We start from the raw sequence: 21,841 nt of genomic DNA on the forward strand, positions 1-21,841 counted from the left end.
GCTAGGGCGCCGCCCCCACCTTCCAACGCAGCCCCACTTCCAGTTGCTACTTGTGTTGCTGTTGTGTTGTGTTGCTACTTATGTGCTACTTATGTTGTTATGTTATGTTACTTGTAAAATATTTTTAAAAAGAAACATTGTTATCTGTGTGTGTGTAAAATTCACTGTGAAAATACATAGGGGAGGAGTCGGGGCGCCGGCCGAATGGCAGTCTATGGCAGTCCAAATACTTTTGGCTTACACGTGAGCTGTAGCAGCGCTCCAATTGGCTGTCTCCTATTTCTCGGTCGGGGCGCAAAAAATGCGCCCCCTGATCTGCAGCCTGCTCTAACTTATAGGACACAAGAAGAAGCCATGACAAGACTTGTTGAAGAGAAAAGGAAGTTGTCCGAGAAATTGAGTGCATCAAGGAAGAAAAGACAGACAGAAACACAGAAAGAGAACATCTGTGACTACATAAAACAACCTGAGAAGTTAGTGGGCCAGAGGGTGCAACACAACTGCTGCGAAGAAAAGGATTCAGCAATATATATTATATGTAAACAGTGTAGTGATGGTCTTTCTGGCTTGAGTGGGTACTACCAGACGGACGAAGACTCTGACCAGTGGCGGCTGGCCAATAAAGGGCGCTAGGGCGCCGCCCCCACCTTCCAACGCAGCCCCACTTCCAGTTGCTACTTGTGTTGCTGTTGTGTTGTGTTGCTACTTGTGTGCTACTTATGTTGTTATGTTATGTTACTTGTAAAAGATTTTTAAAAATAAACATTGTTATCTGTGTGTGTGTGTAAAATTCACTGTGAAAATACATAGGGGAGGAGTCGGGGCGCCGTCCGAATGGCAGTCTATGGCAGTCCAAATACTTTTGGCTTACACGTGAGCTGTAGCAGCGCTCCAATTGGCTGTCTCCTATTTCTCGGTCGGGGCGCAAAAAATGCGCCCCCTGATCTGCAGCCTGCTCTAACTTATAGGACACAAGAAGAAGCCATGACAAGACTTGTTGAAGAGAAAAGGAAGTTGTCCGAGAAATTGAGTGCATCAAGGAAGAAAAGACAGACAGAAACACAGAAAGAGAACATCTGTGACTACATAAAACAACCTGAGAAGTTAGTGGGCCAGAGGGTGCAACACAACTGCTGCGAAGAAAAGGATTCAGCAATATATATTATATGTAAACAGTGTAGTGATGGTCTTTCTGGCTTGAGTGGGTACTACCAGACGGACGAAGACTCTGACCAGTGGCGGCTGGCCAATAAAGGGCGCTAGGGCGCCGCCCCCACCTTCCAACGCAGCCCCACTTCCAGTTGCTACTTGTGTTGCTGTTGTGTTGTGTTGCTACTTGTGTGCTACTTATGTTGTTATGTTATGTTACTTGTAAAAGATTTTTAAAAATAAACATTGTTATCTGTGTGTGTGTAAAATTCACTGTGAAAATACATAGGGGAGGAGTCGGGGCGCCGGCCGAATGGCAGTCTATGGCAGTCCAAATACTTTTGGCTTACACGTGAGCTGTAGCAGCGCTCCAATTGGCTGTCTCCTATTTCTCGGTCGGGGCGCAAAAAATGCGCCCCCTGATCTGCAGCCTGCTCTAACTTATAGGACACAAGAAGAAGCCATGACAAGACTTGTTGAAGAGAAAAGGAAGTTGTCCGAGAAATTGAGTGCATCAAGGAAGAAAAGAGAGACAGAAACACAGAAAGAGAACATCTGTGACTACATAAAACAACCTGAGAAGTTAGTGGGCCAGAGGGTGCAACACAACTGCTGCGAAGAAAAGGATTCAGCAATATATATTATATGTAAACAGTGTAGTGATGGTCTTTCTGGCTTGAGTGGGTACTACCAGACGGACGAAGACTCTGACCAGTGGCGGCTGGCCAATAAAGGGCGCTAGGGCGCCGCCCCCACCTTCCAACGCAGCCCCACTTCCAGTTGCTACTTGTGTTGCTGTTGTGTTGTGTTGCTACTTGTGTGCTACTTATGTTGTTATGTTATGTTACTTGTAAAATATTTTTAAAAATAAACATTGTTATCTGTGTGTGTGTAAAATTCACTGTAAAATACATAGGGGAGGAGTCGGGGCGCCGGCCGAATGGCAGTCTATGGCAGTCCAAATACTTTTGGCTTACACGTGAGCTGTAGCAGCGCTCCAATTGGCTGTCTCCTATTTCTCGGTCGGGGCGCAAAAAATGCGCCCCCTGATCTGCAGCCTGCTCTAACTTATAGGACACAAGAAGAAGCCATGACAAGACTTGTTGAAGAGAAAAGGAAGTTGTCCGAGAAATTGAGTGCATCAAGGAAGAAAAGACAGACAGAAACACAGAAAGAGAACATCTGTGACTACATAAAACAACCTGAGAAGTTAGTGGGCCAGAGGGTGCAACACAACTGCTGCGAAGAAAAGGATTCAGCAATATATATTATATGTAAACAGTGTAGTGATGGTCTTTCTGGCTTGAGTGGGTACTACCAGACGGACGAAGACTCTGACCAGTGGCGGCTGGCCAATAAAGGGCGCTAGGGCGCCGCCCCCACCTTCCAACGCAGCCCCACTTCCAGTTGCTACTTGTGTTGCTGTTGTGTTGTGTTGCTACTTGTGTGCTACTTATGTTGTTATGTTATGTTACTTGTAAAAGATTTTTAAAAATAAACATTGTTATCTGTGTGTGTGTAAAATTCACTGTAAAATACATAGGGGAGGAGTCGGGGCGCCGGCCGAATGGCAGTCTATGGCAGTCCAAATACTTTTGGCTTACACGTGAGCTGTAGCAGCGCTCCAATTGGCTGTCTCCTATTTCTCGGTCGGGGCGCAAAAAATGCGCCCCCTGATCTGCAGCCTGCTCTAACTTATAGGACACAAGAAGAAGCCATGACAAGACTTGTTGAAGAGAAAAGGAAGTTGTCCGAGAAATTGAGCGCATCAAGGAAGAAAAGACAGACAGAAACACAGAAAGAGAACATCTGTGACTACATAAAACAACCTGAGAAGTTAGTGGGCCAGAGGGTGCAACACAACTGCTGCGAAGAAAAGGATTCAGCAATATATATTATATGTAAACAGTGTAGTGATGGTCTTTCTGGCTTGAGTGGGTACTACCAGACGGACGAAGACTCTGACCAGTGGCGGCTGGCCAATAAAGGGCGCTAGGGCGCCGCCCCCACCTTCCAACGCAGCCCCACTTCCAGTTGCTACTTGTGTTGCTGTTGTGTTGTGTTGCTACTTGTGTGCTACTTATGTTGTTATGTTATGTTACTTGTAAAAGATTTTTAAAAATAAACATTGTTATCTGTGTGTGTGTAAAATTCACTGTGAAAATACATAGGGGAGGAGTCGGGGCGCCGGCCGAATGGCAGTCTATGGCAGTCCAAATACTTTTGGCTTACACGTGAGCTGTAGCAGCGCTCCAATTGGCTGTCTCCTATTTCTCGGTCGGGGCGCAAAAAATGCGCCCCCTGATCTGCAGCCTGCTCTAACTTATAGGACACAAGAAGAAGCCATGGCAAGACTTGTTGAAGAGAAAAGGAAGTTGTCCAAGAAATTGAGTGCATCAAGGAAGAAAAGACAGACAGAAACACAGAAAGAGAACATCTGTGACTACATAAAACAACCTGAGAAGTTAGTGGGCCAGAGGGTGCAACACAACTGCTGCGAAGAAAAGGATTCAGCAATATATATTATATGTAAACAGTGTAGTGATGGTCTTTCTGGCTTGAGTGGGTACTACCAGACGGACGAAGACTCTGACCAGTGGCGGCTGGCCAATAAAGGGCGCTAGGGCGCCGCCCCCACCTTCCAACGCAGCCCCACTTCCAGTTGCTACTTGTGTTGCTGTTGTGTTGTGTTGCTACTTGTGTGCTACTTATGTTGTTATGTTATGTTACTTGTAAAATATTTTAAAAAATAAACATTGTTATCTGTGTGTGTGTGTAAAATTCACTGTAAAATACATAGGGGAGGAGTCGGGGCGCCGGCCGAATGGCAGTCTATGGCAGTCCAAATACTTTTGGCTTACACGTGAGCTGTAGCAGCGCTCCAATTGGCTGTCTCCTATTTCTCGGTCGGGGCGCAAAAAATGCGCCCCCTGATCTGCAGCCTGCTCTAACTTATAGGACACAAGAAGAAGCCATGACAAGACTTGTTGAAGAGAAAAGGAAGTTGTCCGAGAAATTTAGTGCATCAAGGAAGAAAAGACAGACAGAAACACAGAAAGAGAACATCTGTGACTACATAAAACAACCTGAGAAGTTAGTGGGCCAGAGGGTGCAACACAACTGCTGCGAAGAAAAGGATTCAGCAATATATATTATATGTAAACAGTGTAGTGATGGTCTTTCTGGCTTGAGTGGGTACTACCAGACGGACGAAGACTCTGACCAGTGGCGGCTGGCCAATAAAGGGCGCTAGGGCGCCGCCCCCACCTTCCAACGCAGCCCCACTTCCAGTTGCTACTTGTGTTGCTGTTGTGTTGTGTTGCTACTTGTGTGCTACTTATGTTGTTATGTTATGTTACTTGTAAAATATTTTTTTAAATAAACATTGTTATCTGTGTGTGTGTAAAATTCACTGTGAAAATACATAGGGGAGGAGTCGGGGCGCCGGCCGAATGGCAGTCTATGGCAGTCCAAATACTTTTGGCTTACACGTGAGCTGTAGCAGCGCTCCAATTGGCTGTCTCCTATTTCTCGGTCGGGGCGCAAAAAATGCGCCCCCTGATCTGCAGCCTGCTCTAGGTTTGGGAGTTCGTTCTTTGCCAGAGAGAGACCGAGACGTTACGTTTGTTCATCATTCAACATCCATGTTCAGTTTTACACAAAGCCTCTCTTCCACAAACTCTCTACCCTGCAGGTCCACGGGATCATTAGAGGTGCCCCCAACAGCCTCAGACCTGGCTGGCCATCACTGGTAGCCACGTTTGACAAAAGCACCTTCTCTGGGAATGGGGTCCTCGTTGGCAAAGACAAACTGGTCAGGCTGGTGCTCTTCCCTCCTGGTCTCCTCATAGGCTTCTGGAGAAGCGAGTGCCAGGCCATTGCCTTTGCCATGGTCAACCTCCACTTCCACAAACTGGTGGAGAGGAGTCTGCTGGGCTCTCCCATTTGGCCGTACCCGGTGCTAGAAGACAGGGCCTGTGTCAACCATGGCGACCCCAACTACGGTCTCCATGGTTACTCACTACACTTCGTCCTTCACGACACGGTCACCCAACTCGTCTCGGAATGTTTCCGTCATCTCCACTGTCGGAAAGGTCATGTCCAGGACGGCTTCGTTCCGCTGATTGCCATCCACGTGAAGAACCTGTCCCAGCACAGACCCTTCTCCGGCAAGATCAACCTGCCTTGGAAAACTGACCACACTGCGGGGGGTACTGTGGCGGACTGTTGCATGATGAGTCTGACTCTGCTGGACGAGTTCCAGACGCCGTTCTGGTGTGTCAGCAGCCCCGTCTCCATGGTGCAGATGGAGAACCTCTCCTACCACCACGAGGGAGACCAGTTCTACATCGACTACCTGGACGCGGAGGGCAGGGTGAAGATGCAGCTGGTCTGGCTGGAGGAGGACAGGCATTTCTTCCTCATCAAACTGGTAGTCTTCATCGCCGTGGCCAAAGTTAACAAACACTTTGGGAGAAAGTATTGTTGAGACCGCACACGCTTGTAGCTGTTCGTGTTTGTGTTTTGTTTCTGTTCAGTTTTTTTTTTGCTCGGTTTAGCTCACATGTTCTGTTATGATTTTGTAATATTTGGTGTACAGTTTTGAGTATTACTTCTCAAGTGTTATTTCCTTTAATATGTTCACACCTCTAATGAGCAATTAAAAAGTCGTCACTTAGGGGCATCAAAAAAAAAAAATTATGTAACGGATACTCCTCTCCAAATACTTTTGGCTTACACGTGAGCTGTAGCAGCGCTCCAATTGGCTGTCTCCTATTTCTCGGTCGGGGCGCAAAAAATGCGCCCCCTGATCTGCAGCCTGCTCTAACTTATAGGACACAAGAAGAAGCCATGACAAGACTTGTTGAAGAGAAAAGGAAGTTGTCCGAGAAATTTAGTGCATCAAGGAAGAAAAGACAGACAGAAACACAGAAAGAGAACATCTGTGACTACATAAAACAACCTGAGAAGTTAGTGGGCCAGAGGGTGCAACACAACTGCTGCGAAGAAAAGGATTCAGCAATATATATTATATGTAAACAGTGTAGTGATGGTCTTTCTGGCTTGAGTGGGTACTACCAGACGGACGAAGACTCTGACCAGTGGCGGCTGGCCAATAAAGGGCGCTAGGGCGCCGCCCCCACCTTCCAACGCAGCCCCACTTCCAGTTGCTACTTGTGTTGCTGTTGTGTTGTGTTGCTACTTGTGTGCTGCTTATGTTGTTATGTTATGTTACTTGTAAAATATTTTTTTAAATAAACATTGTTATCTGTGTGTGTGTAAAATTCACTGTGAAAATACATAGGGGAGGAGTCGGGGCGCCGTCCGAATGGCAGTCTATGGCAGTCCAAATACTTTTGGCTTACACGTGAGCTGTAGCAGCGCTCCAATTGGCTGTCTCCTATTTCTCGGTCGGGGCGCAAAAAATGCGCCCCCTGATCTGCAGCCTGCTCTAGGTTTGGGAGTTCGTTCTTTGCCAGAGAGAGACCGAGACGTTACGTTTGTTCATCATTCAACATCCATGTTCAGTTTTACACAAAGCCTCTCTTCCACAAACTCTCTACCCTGCAGGTCCACGGGGTCATTAGAGGTGCCCCCAACAGCCTCAGACCTGGCTGGCCATCACTGGTAGCCACGTTTGACCAAAGCACCTTCTCTGGGAATGGGGTCCTCGTTGGCAAAGACAAACTGGTCAGGCTGGTGCTCTTCCCTCCTGGTCTCCTCATAGGCTTCTGGAGAAGCGAGTGCCAGGCCATTGCCTTTGCCATGGTCAACCTCCACTTCCACAAACTGGTGGAGAGGAGTCTGCTGGGCTCTCCCATTTGGCCGTACCCGGTGCTAGAAGACAGGGCCTGTGTCAACCATGGCGACCCCAACTACGGTCTCCATGGTTACTCACTACACTTCGTCCTTCACGACACGGTCACCCAACTCGTCTCGGAATGTTTCCGTCATCTCCACTGTCGGAAAGGTCATGTCCAGGACGGCTTCGTTCCGCTGATTGCCATCCACGTGAAGAACCTGTCCCAGCACAGACCCTTCTCCGGCAAGATCAACCTGCCTTGGAAAACTGACCACACTGCGGGGGGTACTGTGGCGGACTGTTGCATGATGAGTCTGACTCTGCTGGACGAGTTCCAGACGCCGTTCTGGTGCGTCAGCAGCCCCGTCTCCATGGTGCAGATGGAGAACCTCTCCTACCACCACGAGGGAGACCAGTTCTACATCGACTACCTGGACGCGGAGGGCAGGGTGAAGATGCAGCTGGTCTGGCTGGAGGAGGACAGGCATTTCTTCCTCATCAAACTGGTAGTCTTCATCGCCGTGGCCAAAGTTAACAAACACTTTGGGAGAAAGTATTGTTGAGACCGCACACGCTTGTAGCTGTTCGTGTTTGTGTTTTGTTTCTGTTCAGTTTTTTTTTGCTCGGTTTAGCTCACATGTTCTGTTATGATTTTGTAATATTTGGTGTACAGTTTTGAGTATTACTTCTCAAGTGTTATTTCCTTTAATATGTTCACACCTCTAATGAGCATTTAAAAAGTCGTCACTTAGGGGCATCAAAAAAAAAAAAAAATGTAACGGATACTCCTCTCCAAATACTTTTGGCTTACACGTGAGCTGTAGCAGCGCTCCAATTGGCTGTCTCCTATTTCTCGGTCGGGGCGCAAAAAATGCGCCCCCTGATCTGCAGCCTGCTCTAACTTATAGGACACAAGAAGAAGCCATGACAAGACTTGTTGAAGAGAAAAGGAAGTTGTCTGAGAAATTGAGTGCATCAAGGAAGAAAAGACAGACAGAAACACAGAAAGAGAACATCTGTGACTACATAAAACAACCTGAGAAGTTAGTGGGCCAGAGGGTGCAACACAACTGCTGCGAAGAAAAGGATTCAGCAATATATATTATATGTAAACAGTGTAGTGATGGTCTTTCTGGCTTGAGTGGGTACTACCAGACGGACGAAGACTCTGACCAGTGGCGGCTGGCCAATAAAGGGCGCTAGGGCGCCGCCCCCACCTTCCAACGCAGCCCCACTTCCAGTTGCTACTTGTGTTGCTGTTGTGTTGTGTTGCTACTTGTGTGCTACTTATGTTGTTATGTTATGTTACTTGTAAAAGATTTTTAAAAATAAACATTGTTATCTGTGTGTGTGTAAAATTCACTGTGAAAATACATAGGGGAGGAGTCGGGGCGCCGGCCGAATGGCAGTCTATGGCAGTCCAAATACTTTTGGCTTACACGTGAGCTGTAGCAGCGCTCCAATTGGCTGTCTCCTATTTCTCGGTCGGGGCGCAAAAAATGCGCCCCCTGATCTGCAACCTGCTCTAACTTATAGGACACAAGAAGAAGCCATGACAAGACTTGTTGAAGAGAAAAGGAAGTTGTCCGAGAAATTTAGTGCATCAAGGAAGAAAAGACAGACAGAAACACAGAAAGAGAACATCTGTGACTACATAAAACAACCTGAGAAGTTAGTGGGCCAGAGGGTGCAACACAACTGCTGCGAAGAAAAGGATTCAGCAATATATATTATATGTAAACAGTGTAGTGATGGTCTTTCTGGCTTGAGTGGGTACTACCAGACGGACGAAGACTCTGACCAGTGGCGGCTGGCCAATAAAGGGCGCTAGGGCGCCGCCCCCACCTTCCAACGCAGCCCCACTTCCAGTTGCTACTTGTGTTGCTGTTGTGTTGTGTTGCTACTTGTGTGCTACTTATGTTGTTATGTTATGTTACTTGTAAAAGATTTTTAAAAATAAACATTGTTATCTGTGTGTGTGTAAAATTCACTGTGAAAATACATAGGGGAGGAGTCGGGGCGCCGGCCGAATGGCAGTCTATGGCAGTCCAAATACTTTTGGCTTACACGTGAGCTGTAGCAGCGCTCCAATTGGCTGTCTCCTATTTCTCGGTCGGGGCGCAAAAAATGCGCCCCCTGATCTGCAGCCTGCTCTAACTTATAGGACACAAGAAGAAGCCATGGCAAGACTTGTTGAAGAGAAAAGGAAGTTGTCCAAGAAATTGAGTGCATCAAGGAAGAAAAGACAGACAGAAACACAGAAAGAGAACATCTGTGACTACATAAAACAACCTGAGAAGTTAGTGGGCCAGAGGGTGCAACACAACTGCTGCGAAGAAAAGGATTCAGCAATATATATTATATGTAAACAGTGTAGTGATGGTCTTTCTGGCTTGAGTGGGTACTACCAGACGGACGAAGACTCTGACCAGTGGCGGCTGGCCAATAAAGGGCGCTAGGGCGCCGCCCCCACCTTCCAACGCAGCCCCACTTCCAGTTGCTACTTGTGTTGCTGTTGTGTTGTGTTGCTACTTGTGTGCTACTTATGTTGTTATGTTATGTTACTTGTAAAATATTTTAAAAAATAAACATTGTTATCTGTGTGTGTGTGTAAAATTCACTGTGAAAATACATAGGGGAGGAGTCGGGGCGCCGGCCGAATGGCAGTCTATGGCAGTCCAAATACTTTTGGCTTACACGTGAGCTGTAGCAGCGCTCCAATTGGCTGTCTCCTATTTCTCGGTCGGGGCGCAAAAAATGCGCCCCCTGATCTGCAGCCTGCTCTAACTTATAGGACACAAGAAGAAGCCATGACAAGACTTGTTGAAGAGAAAAGGAAGTTGTCCGAGAAATGTAGTGCATCAAGGAAGAAAAGACAGACAGAAACACAGAAAGAGAACATCTGTGACTACATAAAACAACCTGAGAAGTTAGTGGGCCAGAGGGTGCAACACAACTGCTGCGAAGAAAAGGATTCAGCAATATATATTATATGTAAACAGTGTAGTGATGGTCTTTCTGGCTTGAGTGGGTACTACCAGACGGACGAAGACTCTGACCAGTGGCGGCTGGCCAATGCCCCCACCTTCCAACGCAGCCCCACTTCCAGTTGCTACTTGTGTTGCTGTTGTGTTGTGTTGCTACTTGTGTGCTACTTATGTTGTTATGTTATGTTACTTGTAAAATATTTTTTTAAATAAACATTGTTATCTGTGTGTGTGTAAAATTCACTGTGAAAATACATAGGGGAGGAGTCGGGGCGCCGGCCGAATGGCAGTCTATGGCAGTCCAAATACTTTTGGCTTACACGTGAGCTGTAGCAGCGCTCCAATTGGCTGTCTCCTATTTCTCGGTCGGGGCGCAAAAAATGCGCCCCCTGATCTGCAGCCTGCTCTAGGTTTGGGAGTTCGTTCTTTGCCAGAGAGAGACCGAGACGTTACGTTTGTTCATCATTCAACATCCATGTTCAGTTTTACACAAAGCCTCTCTTCCACAAACTCTCTACCCTGCAGGTCCACGGGGTCATTAGAGGTGCCCCCAACAGCCTCAGACCTGGCTGGCCATCACTGGTAGCCACGTTTGACCAAAGCACCTTCTCTGGGAATGGGGTCCTCGTTGGCAAAGACAAACTGGTCAGGCTGGTGCTCTTCCCTCCTGGTCTCCTCATAGGCTTCTGGAGAAGCGAGTGCCAGGCCATTGCCTTTGCCATGGTCAACCTCCACTTCCACAAACTGGTGGAGAGGAGTCTGCTGGGCTCTCCCATTTGGCCGTACCCGGTGCTAGAAGACAGGGCCTGTGTCAACCATGGCGACCCCAACTACGGTCTCCATGGTTACTCACTACACTTCGTCCTTCACGACACGGTCACCCAACTCGTCTCGGAATGTTTCCGTCATCTCCACTGTCGGAAAGGTCATGTCCAGGACGGCTTCGTTCCGCTGATTGCCATCCACGTGAAGAACCTGTCCCAGCACAGACCCTTCTCCGGCAAGATCAACCTGCCTTGGAAAACTGACCACACTGCGGGGGGTACTGTGGCGGACTGTTGCATGATGAGTCTGACTCTGCTGGACGAGTTCCAGACGCCGTTCTGGTGCGTCAGCAGCCCCGTCTCCATGGTGCAGATGGAGAACCTCTCCTACCACCACGAGGGAGACCAGTTCTACATCGACTACCTGGACGCGGAGGGCAGGGTGAAGATGCAGCTGGTCTGGCTGGAGGAGGACAGGCATTTCTTCCTCATCAAACTGGTAGTCTTCATCGCGGTGGCCAAAGTTAACAAACACTTTGGGAGAAAGTATTGTTGAGACCGCACACGCTTGTAGCTGTTCGTGTTTGTGTTTTGTTTCTGTTCAGTTTTTTTTTGCTCGGTTTAGCTCACATGTTCTGTTATGATTTTGTAATATTTGGTGTACAGTTTTGAGTATTACTTCTCAAGTGTTATTTCCTTTAATATGTTCACACCTCTAATGAGCAATTAAAAAGTCGTCACTTAGGGGCATCAAAAAAAATAAATAAATGTAACGGATACTCCTCTCCAAATACTTTTGGCTTACACGTGAGCTGTAGCAGCGCTCCAATTGGCTGTCTCCTATTTCTCGGTCGGGGCGCAAAAAATGCGCCCCCTGATCTGCAGCCTGCTCTAACTTATAGAACACAAGAAGAAGCCATGACAAGACTTGTTGAAGAGAAAAGGAAGTTGTCCGAGAAATTTAGTGCATCAAGGAAGAAAAGACAGACAGAAACACAGAAAGAGAACATCTGTGACTACATAAAACAACCTGAGAAGTTAGTGGGCCAGAGGGTGCAACACAACTGCTGCGAAGAAAAGGATTCAGCAATATATATTATATGTAAACAGTGTAGTGATGGTCTTTCTGGCTTGAGTGGGTACTACCAGACGGACGAAGACTCTGACCAGTGGCGGCTGGCCAATAAAGGGCGCTAGGGCGCCGCCCCCACCTTCCAACGCAGCCCCACTTCCAGTTGCTACTTGTGTTGCTGTTGTGTTGTGTTGCTACTTGTGTGCTACTTATGTTGTTATGTTATGTTACTTGTAAATTATTTTTAAAAATAAACATTATTATCTGTGTGTGTGTAAAATTCACTGTGAAAATACATAGGGGAGGAGTCGGGGCGCCGGCCGAATGGCAGTCTATGGCAGTCCAAATACTTTTGGCTTACACGTGAGCTGTAGCAGCGCTCCAATTGGCTGTCTCCTATTTCTCGGTCGGGGCGCAAAAAATGCGCCCCCTGATCTGCAGCCTGCTCTAGGTTTGGGAGTTCGTTCTTTGCCAGAGAGAGACCGAGACGTTACGTTTGTTCATCATTCAACATCCATGTTCAGTTTTACACAAAGCCTCTCTTCCATAAACTCTCTACCCTGCAGGTCCACGGGGTCATTAGAGGTGCCCCCAACAGCCTCAGACCTGGCTGGCCATCACTGGTAGCCACGTTTGACCAAAGCACCTTCTCTGGGAATGGGGTCCTCGTTGGCAAAGACAAACTGGTCAGGCTGGTGCTCTTCCCTCCTGGTCTCCTCATAGGCTTCTGGAGAAGCGAGAGCCAGGCCATTGCCTTTGCCATGGTCAACCTCCACTTCCGCAAACTGGTGGAGAGGAGTCTGCTGGGCTCTCCCATTTGGCCGTACCCGGTGCTAGAAGACAGGGCCTGTGTCAACCATGGCGACCCCAACTACGGTCTCCATGGTTACTCACTACACTTCGTCCTTCACAACACGGTCACCCAACTCGTCTCGGAATGTTTCCGTCATCTCCACTGTCGGAAAGGTCATGTCCAGGACGGCTTCGTTCCGCTGATTGCCATCCACGTGAAGAACCTGTCCCAGCACAGACCCTTCTCCGGCAAGATCAACCTGCCTTGGAAAACTGACCACACTGCGGGGGGTACTGTGGCGGACTGTTGCATGATGAGTCTGACTCTGCTGGATGAGTTCCAGACGCCGTTCTGGTGCGTCAGCAGCCCCGTCTCCATGGTGCAGATGGAGAACCTCTCCTACCACCACGAGGGAGACCAGTTCTACATCGACTACCTGGACGCGGAGGGCAGGGTGAAGATGCAGCTGGTCTGGCTGGAGGAGGACAGGCATTTCTTCCTCATCAAACTGGTAGTCTTCATCGCCGTGGCCAAAGTTAACAAACACTTTGGGAGAAAGTATTGTTGAGACCGCACACGCTTGTAGCTGTTCGTGTTTGTGTTTTGTTTCTGTTCAGTTTTTTTTTGCTCGGTTTAGCTCACATGTTCTGTTATGATTTTGTAATATTTGGTGTACAGTTTTGAGTATTACTTCTCAAGTGTTATTTCCTTTAATATGTTCACACCTCTAATGAGCAATTAAAAAGTCGTCACTTAGGGGCATCAAAAAAAATAAAAAAATGTAACGGATACTCCTCTCCAAATACTTTTGGCTTACACGTGAGCTGTAGCAGCGCTCCAATTGGCTGTCTCCTATTTCTCGGTCGGGGCGCAAAAAATGCGCCCCCTGATCTGCAGCCTGCTCTAACTTATAGGACACAAGAAGAAGCCATGACAAGACTTGTTGAAGAGAAAAGGAAGTTGTCCGAGAAATTGAGTGCATCAAGGAAGAAAAGACAGACAGAAACACAGAAAGAGAACATATGTGACTACATAAAACAACCTGAGAAGTTAGTGGGCCAGAGGGTGCAACACAACTGCTGCGAAGAAAAGGATTCAGCAATATATATTATATGTAAACAGTGTAGTGATGGTCTTTCTGGCTTGAGTGGGTACTACCAGACGGACGAAGACTCTGACCAGTGGCGGCTGGCCAATAAAGGGCGCTAGGGCGCCGCCCCCACCTTCCAACGCAGCCCCACTTCCAGTTGCTACTTGTGTTGCTGTTGTGTTGTGTTGCTACTTGTGTGCTACTTATGTTGTTATGTTATGTTACTTGTAAAAGATTTTTTTTAAATAAACATTGTTATCTGTGTGTGTGTAAAATTCACTGTGAAAATACATAGGGGAGGAGTCGGGGCGCCGGCCGAATGGCAGTCTATGGCAGTCCAAATACTTTTGGCTTACACGTGAGCTGTAGCAGCGCTCCAATTGGCTGTCTCCTATTTCTCGGTCGGGGCGCAAAAAATGCGCCCCCTGATCTGCAGCCTGCTCTAACTTATAGGACACAAGAAGAAGCCATGACAAGACTTGTTGAAGAGAAAAGGAAGTTGTCCGAGAAATTGAGTGCATCAAGGAAGAAAAGACAGACAGAAACACAGAAAGAGAACATCTGTGACTACATAAAACAACCTGAGAAGTTAGTGGGCCAGAGGGTGCAACACAACTGCTGCGAAGAAAAGGATTCAGCAATATATATTATAGTTAAATAGTGTAGTGATGGTCTTTCTGGCTTGAGTGGGTACTACCAGACGGACGAAGACTCTGACCAGTGGCGGCTGGCCAATAAAGGGCGCTAGGGCGCCGCCCCCACCTTCCAACGCAGCCCCACTTCCAGTTGCTACTTGTGTTGCTGTTGTGTTGTGTTGCTACTTGTGTGCTACTTATGTTGTTATGTTATGTTACTTGTAAAAGATTCTGTCAGCATGCATACATTTTAAAACAATTAAATAAAAGTGTAAATAAATAAATAAAAGTGTTTTTTGAATGAACTCAACCCCAATGTGTTGAATTGATATAGATGTAGACTGACAATGTATCAAATATACACATTCTGCAGTTACAAATTATACATTTAACTACAACATTTACATCACAATGGTGCATTTCTTGGAATCTCTAACATTGAAATGTATGAAATATTCCCCTCTTTGTATAGTTTTGTAATTTATTTAAAGTGTAATTACTGTGGATATCTTTGTTTTAAATGAAGAAAAGTGGGCATTTTCACATGATGTGGAGCCCAACATCACGGCAGCTTGTCCAAGTATGTGATATTTCTCCCTGTGTTGTCCGGCAACACTTTCTTTATTTTCTTAATATTTGATGTAGTGACACCACTTTCGGTTTACCGCAAATCTACTTCCGGTTAATCTACTTCCGGTTTGGGAGTTCGTTCTTTGCCAGAGAGAGACCGAGACGTTACGTTTGTTCATCATTCAACATCCATGTTCAGTTTTACACAAAGCAATGTTGTAAGTACGAAATATCAAGTGTTGGATTGTTAGCTTTATATATATATGGTAGAGGTGCTTCCTCAGCACTGAACAGCGGCAGGCCTTCGCTCCCTACTTTAGCGAGGAGTACACTGAGGAGCTGCTGGGTCTGCACGAGGGTGAGATCCTGAGGCTGAACCAGCACTTTGAAGAGCACAAGGAGCTGTTTGAGGGGGTCCACCACTGGGAGGACAGCTGGAGGCTCTTCCTGGATCTAGAGAGAAAAGCCACAGACCCCACCAGGTTGACCAACAGAGGAGGGGCCCTCCTCAAAGAGGAGAGACAGAGGTCAGAGTTGCACAAAAGCCTGCCCAAGCTTGAGAAGAAGCTGCGCAGGCGGAGGAGAATTCCTCCTGCGAAACTTCATCAACCTTTTGGAGGCACCGGCACACCATGTCCCTCATTCGGGACAGATCCGTATCAGAGGATGAGAGGGTGGCAAGGGGCGTGCCACTACAGGGATCTTCTGATCGACAGGGCAGAGTGTGTCCACAGGGCACACAGAGAGACCTTGAGAACCAGAGAACAGAAGAGACCCTGGCGTCACAGAAGAGGAAGAGGAAGGTAGAGGAAGGTAGAGGAAGAGTTGGGGCCTGCACGGAGGAGACGAGGTGGGAGCTGGTCTGACCAGCGGTGGCTCGGTACCGAGGAGAGGAGGGAGGAGGATCTGATTGCGGATATGGGCTTCCTGTCTGTCACAGACTGGTGGTTCGGTACTGAGGAGAGGAAGGAGGAGGATCTGATTGCGGATATGGGCTTCCTGTCTGTCACAGACTGGTGGTTCGGTACTGAGGAGAGGAAGGAGGAGGATCTGATTGCGGATATGGGCTTCCTGTCTGTCACAGACTAGTAACTCTCCACCTCTGACTGACAGCTCGATCCCTCCTCTACTTTGAATGAACTCAACCCCAATGTGTTGAATTGATATAGATTTATGAAGTAGTAGTAATAATATTAAGATAAGATTTCTGTCAGCATGCATACATTTTAAAACAATTAAATAAAAGTGTAAATAAATAAATAAAAGTGTTTTTTGAATGAACTCAACCCCAATGTGTTGAATTGATATAGATGTAGACTGACAATGTATCAAATATACACATTCTGCAGTTACAAATTATACATTTAACTACAACATTTACATCACAATGGTGCATTTCTTGGAATCTCTAACATTGAAATGTATGAAATATTCCCCTCTTTGTATAGTTTTGTAATTTATTTAAAGTGTAATTACTGTGGATATCTTTGTTTTAAATGAAGAAAAGTGGGCATTTTCACATGATGTGGAGCCCAACATCACGGCAGCTTGTCATAGTATGTGATATTTCTCCCCCTGAGGTTCTCTGACTTTGTGAAGGCCAGGATTATGTATTTGTGTGTGATTATTTCAATTTTTTGTTTTTACCAGTTCAATACACCTGATTTGAAAAGCCACTCTACGCCTCTTTCTTTGATGAACTTTATTGACAAGGTTTAGCTAGATGTTACCAGAGAACATCATAGTAAAAAAACATATTAGATTTTGATAGATTTTCCTGCCTTACCAGGGACAAGAACACGACTGGAAAAGGAATAATAACATTATTGGAATTCACGATGAGGAAGAGTGAGGTGCTCGCAGCGGAGTCTGTGGCATGCTTGAATAAAGCCCTGTGCCACTTGAAGGGCATCTGGGATGAGATCGGCATGGAGAGAGGTCATGTGGTCAAGAACCATATCAAAAGTTTGCTGGACACGATGATTGCTGAGGAGGAGTCCCGAAGGAAGAGACTCCTGATAAGCATGGAGAAATGCAGGAAAGATCTGGACACACTCTGTCTGGAACTGCACACACCCCATGTTGAGGAGGAGCGGGGGAACAGCATGCTCCAGCAGGAGAAGGACATCCGGACTCGGGTGGAGGTTCTGTTGAAGGAGAAGAACCAGAGGATGCAGCGGCTCAAAGCCCTGGTCGAGCAGGACCAGGACCTGTGTGACATCCTCTGCTCCCAGCCCTTCTCCATCGCCCCCAAGGACGTCCGTATGCGTATAATATATAGGGGTAGAGGGGTAGTATAATATATAGGGGTAGAGGGGTAGTATAATATATAGGGGTAGAGGGGTAGTATAATATATAGGGGTAGAGGGGTAGTATAATATATGGGGGTAGAGGGGTAGTATAATGTATTGGGGTAGTATAATATCCCTGACATGGAATCCATATAAAATACATCTGTGGGACCGGCTGCAGGTCCCGGAGGAGGAGAGAGGGGCCTTCTCTGATCACATGGTCCAGTCCAAGAAGAAGAAGAACCTGGAGGCGTTACAAGAGGAGATCAGGCGTCTGGAGGAGCTCAAACTGCTGAACATCCGTCACGTCACGAAGAAGATGATTGGACATTAGTGTCAGTCACGCGGGCGCTCTCGAAGATAACGGCCGTTACCAAACTACTCCTGTCTTCTCAACTATCAGCTGCAACTCATTACATCAGGCAGTCAAGATGAGCGCATTGTCAACGCCCGTCTCCCGGGTACGTCAGTGGGCCTCGCCGTCCCTGAAGCACATGGGCGCCTCTCCGACCACCAGCACCCCGCTACTGGCGTCTTTTCCTGGCAACGACGATGAGCTGGAGCGGCGGCAGAGGCGTCAATCCCGGGTCATTGACCTACAAAGTGCGCCTGAATCGCCGTTTAAGGAGTCTGCCTCTCATAGCACCACAGGGACCCCCGCTGCTGTGCCCAAGCTGTCAAACGCACAGATCTCAGAGCATTACTCCACCTGCATCAAGCTGTCCACGGAAAATAATATTACAACCAAGAACGCCTTTGGTCTCCACCTGATTGATTACATGGCTGACATCCTCAAGCAGAAGGATTCTGAGGCCACAAACTTCAAGGTGGCTGCTGGGACGCTGGACGCCAGTACAAAGATTTACGCCGTCAGAGTGGATGCTGTCCACGCCGACGCCTACAGAGTGCTGGGAGGTCTGGGTGCTGAGACTAAGCCTGCTGAAGACATCTCACCCTGCAAAAACTCTCTCGTCACGCGCACACACTCGCGCAAAACCTTGTATTATTCTCCAGCGATGGCACAGCGCGAAGCGAAGTGTGGAGTGTGGAGTGTGGAGTGTCGACTATGCCGTAACATCATGGTACTATAGAACCACAAAGGCCCATAAAACAAGACTCCAGACAGCCCAAAATAAACTGGTTAGGCTTCTGCTAGGCCTCAACCCTAGGACACATCTAACCGCTGCTCATTTTTTTAGCCTTGATTGGCTACGAGTAGTTGACAGAGTGCAGCAGCTTGCACTGGGCCTGGTCTTCAAGATACGCTACACCACAAAGACACCCAAGTACCTGTCAACATACTTCCAGAAAGTGAACAACGTCCACACATACAACACCAGAGGAAGCTCCACGAACCACGTTCAACCGCGTTGCACCACAAACAAGGGGTTAAACTCGTTTGCAAACTATGCAGTAAAAATGTGGAACGCCCTTCCTATAATCTTAAAGGAGTGCAAAACACTGCCCACCTTCAAAACCACTCTCAAAAAACATTTACAGGAGGCTGCAATCCGTAACTGGACCCTCTAAATCAAAAATCAGATTAAAAGACCCGAACTACCCACTGTACATACTTTGTGTTTTGTCCCCCGCCCCCACCTGTGGTGTATGTCCCCACCTGTCCTACCCGCTGTACATACCTTATGTTTTGTTGTATTGTTCTTCCCATGATGGATGGATGTTTATCTTGTAGATAGTAATAGTTATTTGTCTGTATTATCTTGTAGATAGTACTAGTTTTTTTTTGTCTGTCTTACATGTAACGATGAATTGAGAATCAAGGACCCCAATTGAAATAAGCCAGTGGCTTTCTTGGGTTTTTATCCTGTTAGTTGACCTTGTATGTAATATGTACTTTCATGTACCTACTTCTGCAAATCTTCTAATAAAGTTTTCAATCAATCAAACGTCACCGAGGCCATCCGGTCAGAGGTAGCTGTGTTATGGTAGAGGTGCTTCCTCAGCACTGAACAGCGGCAGGCCTTCGCTCCCTACTTTAGCGAGGAGTACACTGAGGAGCTGCTGGGTCTGCACGAGGGTGAGATCCTGAGGCTGAACCAGCACTTTGAAGAGCACAAGGAGCTGTTTGAGGGGGTCCACCACTGGGCGGACAGCTGGAGGCTCTTCCTGGATCTAGAGAGAAAAGCCACAGACCCCACCAGGTTGACCAACAGAGGAGGGGCCCTCCTCAAAGAGGAGAGACAGAGGTCAGAGTTGCACAAAAGCCTGCCCAAGCTTGAGAAGAAGCTGAAAGCCCAGATAGACGTGTGGGAGCAGGAGCAGGGGCGGGACTTCCTGGTCAACGGACAGCAGTTCCTGCAGTTTGTGGAGGAGCAGTGGGAGACGCACCGCGTAGAGAAGGAGCAGGAGAAACTGGAGAGACAATTGAAGAAAAGCAAGCAGACAGAAATGGATATGCTCTATGGAACGTCCGTCAGAACACCAACTCAAAGGAGGTTCCTTGGCACTGTGACCCCCAGTAAAACACGAAAGCTCAATGCCACCTCCAGCATCTCTAGCGCCAACTCTAACAGCACCGTCCGCTCAGCTTTTCAAATTCAAACTCAAACCCCAATGTGTTGAATTGATATAGATTTTTTCAGGGACCAATCAACCCAGGGTTCAACAGAGGATTGAGGATGTTGAGGGAAGATCCCTGTTGCCATTGAGAAGTGGGACAGTTTAAGTGAAGAAAACAAAGCACAACTTGGGTCAATGTCAAATTTCTACTGCAAAATGCACCTTGTTGCAAACCTGGAGGAGGAAGCCAAGAAAGCCTTGAAGAGCTTTGAGGACGTCGTTGTGCAGGAGGGGAAGAACACCCACAGCTTCACCACCAATGAAGCAGGAGCAGTGCGTTTAGTCCCAACAGCATGCAAAGCATTCACCGTAAGAGGCTCTGATGAAGCGGGCATTCCACACCTTCTGGAGGCTCATCTAGCTCCACTTGGCAGGTGTGAGAGCACTTGGCATCATAGATAAGATGGTTACAGGACCATTCTGGCGGCTCATCTCTCAAAAAGGCAAGAACATCCTCAGCCTAAACCACCATCTGTTGGATATGAAGATCCAGTTTGAGAGATGGAGCCGAGATGCAAGTCCACTCCTGGAAGCAGAAGCCCTATTCAACGAGGAAGTTGTTGAGGTCCACAAAGATGATCTGTACGAGGAACTCTTCAGTGAAAGTGGCGATGAAGAGTTTCAGGTGATTTTTTATATTGTGCATCTGTCAAATTTAAATATATTGAATGACAACTGTACATAGACCCTACTGTGTGTATGAGTACAAACATACTACACGCGTGTGAGCATGCATGCACAGTACAGTCACACTCATGAAACACTGTACCCACACACAGTGAAAGATTATCCCATGAAATGCGTACATGGGCTGATTGGTAAAACATAATTGCCGTCCCGTAGGTTTTGACACTATCTGTTATGTGTAACTGCAAATGTTAGGATGTAGCATGGTCATTCTGATATATTTGTATTTATTCCCCTCAGACCATGACACAGGAGGCCCTGGAGCTGATGATGTCTGGGATGCTTATTCTGTTGGAAAGGCAGGCTGCAGATCAGCTTCCAGGAGGAAAGTACTGGGACCCCTCAGAGGAGGTGAGGGCGCATGCTGGAAATGTGCCAACAACAAATATTGTGTCAGAACGTGACTTTGCCATCCTCGACATGCTGGTGCGACAGAAGCCTTCTGCTAGGACTCAAACTGCTGAACATCCGTCACGTCACCGAGGCCATCCGGTCAGAGGTAGCTGTGTTATGGTAGAGGTGCTTCCTCAGCACTGAACAGCGGCAGGCCTTCGCTCCCTACTTTAGCCAGGAGTACACTGAGGAGCTGCTGGGTCTGCACCAGGGTGAGATCCTGAGGCTGAACCAGCACTTTGAAGAGCACAAGGAGCTGTGTTGAAATGTGCCAACAACAAATATTGTGTCAGAACGTGACTTTGCCATCCTCGACATGCTGGTGCGACAGAAGCCTTCTGCTAGGACAATGTCGCAAAAAAGAAAAAAGCAGCAACAGAAGAGAGAGAAAGAAAACAAAGAACTAAACAACAAGGTCATGCTGACAAATAAAATAGCAAAATTGGGTGGTGTATGGTGTTCAGCAGCAGAAATAGATCACCAACTTTCAGCTCTGGCTACTGAAAGAGAAAAGATTCTAGCCTTGGTGACCCAGCTGCAGTTCCACAGGTCTGTCCTTAAGGCAAAAGGAGCAAAAGAACTGTTCCAGCAGTCGGTCACAAGAGATGGGAAATCTCACACTTTCAGCTTCAAGGAGCTTCGCCTGAATGTGCTTGAAGTTCTAAAAGAGAACCAGGTTGTTGAGGAGACAGAAGAGAATCAACAGGAGCCTGCAATAACATACCGCAGCGAGGAGGAAGTAAGGAAAAGGCTAGAGAGGTCTGGGATGAGATCGGCATCCCAGAAGACCAGAGACTGGAGAGAGGTCATGTGGTCAAGAACCATATCAAAAGTTTGCTGGACACGATGATTGCTGAGGAGGAGTCCCGAAGGAAGAGACTCCTGATAAGCATGGAGAAATGCAGGAAAGATCTGGACACACTCTGTCTGGAACTGCACACACCCCATGTTGAGGAGGAGCGGGGGAACAGCATGCTCCAGCAGGAGAAGGACATCTGGACTCGGGTGGAGGTTCTGTTGAAGGAGA

The 21,841-nt window shown here is 47.4% G+C and overlaps 1 pseudogene across 1 annotated transcript; it reads left to right on the forward strand.

The window, feature by feature from the left end:
* Nucleotides 1–16,701: 16,701 nt before the first annotated feature.
* On the forward strand, nt 16,702–19,737 carry LOC308154497 (protein regulator of cytokinesis 1-like; annotated as a pseudogene). The gene is made up of 3 exons: nt 16,702–17,125; nt 17,316–17,461; nt 19,063–19,737. The product of its transcript is annotated as a protein regulator of cytokinesis 1-like (transcript).
* Nucleotides 19,738–21,841: the final 2,104 nt, after the last annotated feature.

The sequence above is a fragment of the Nansenia antarctica genome (assembly GCF_963989245.1).
Source record: "Nansenia antarctica genome assembly, chromosome: 3".
NCBI lineage: Eukaryota > Metazoa > Chordata > Actinopteri > Argentiniformes > Microstomatidae > Nansenia > Nansenia antarctica.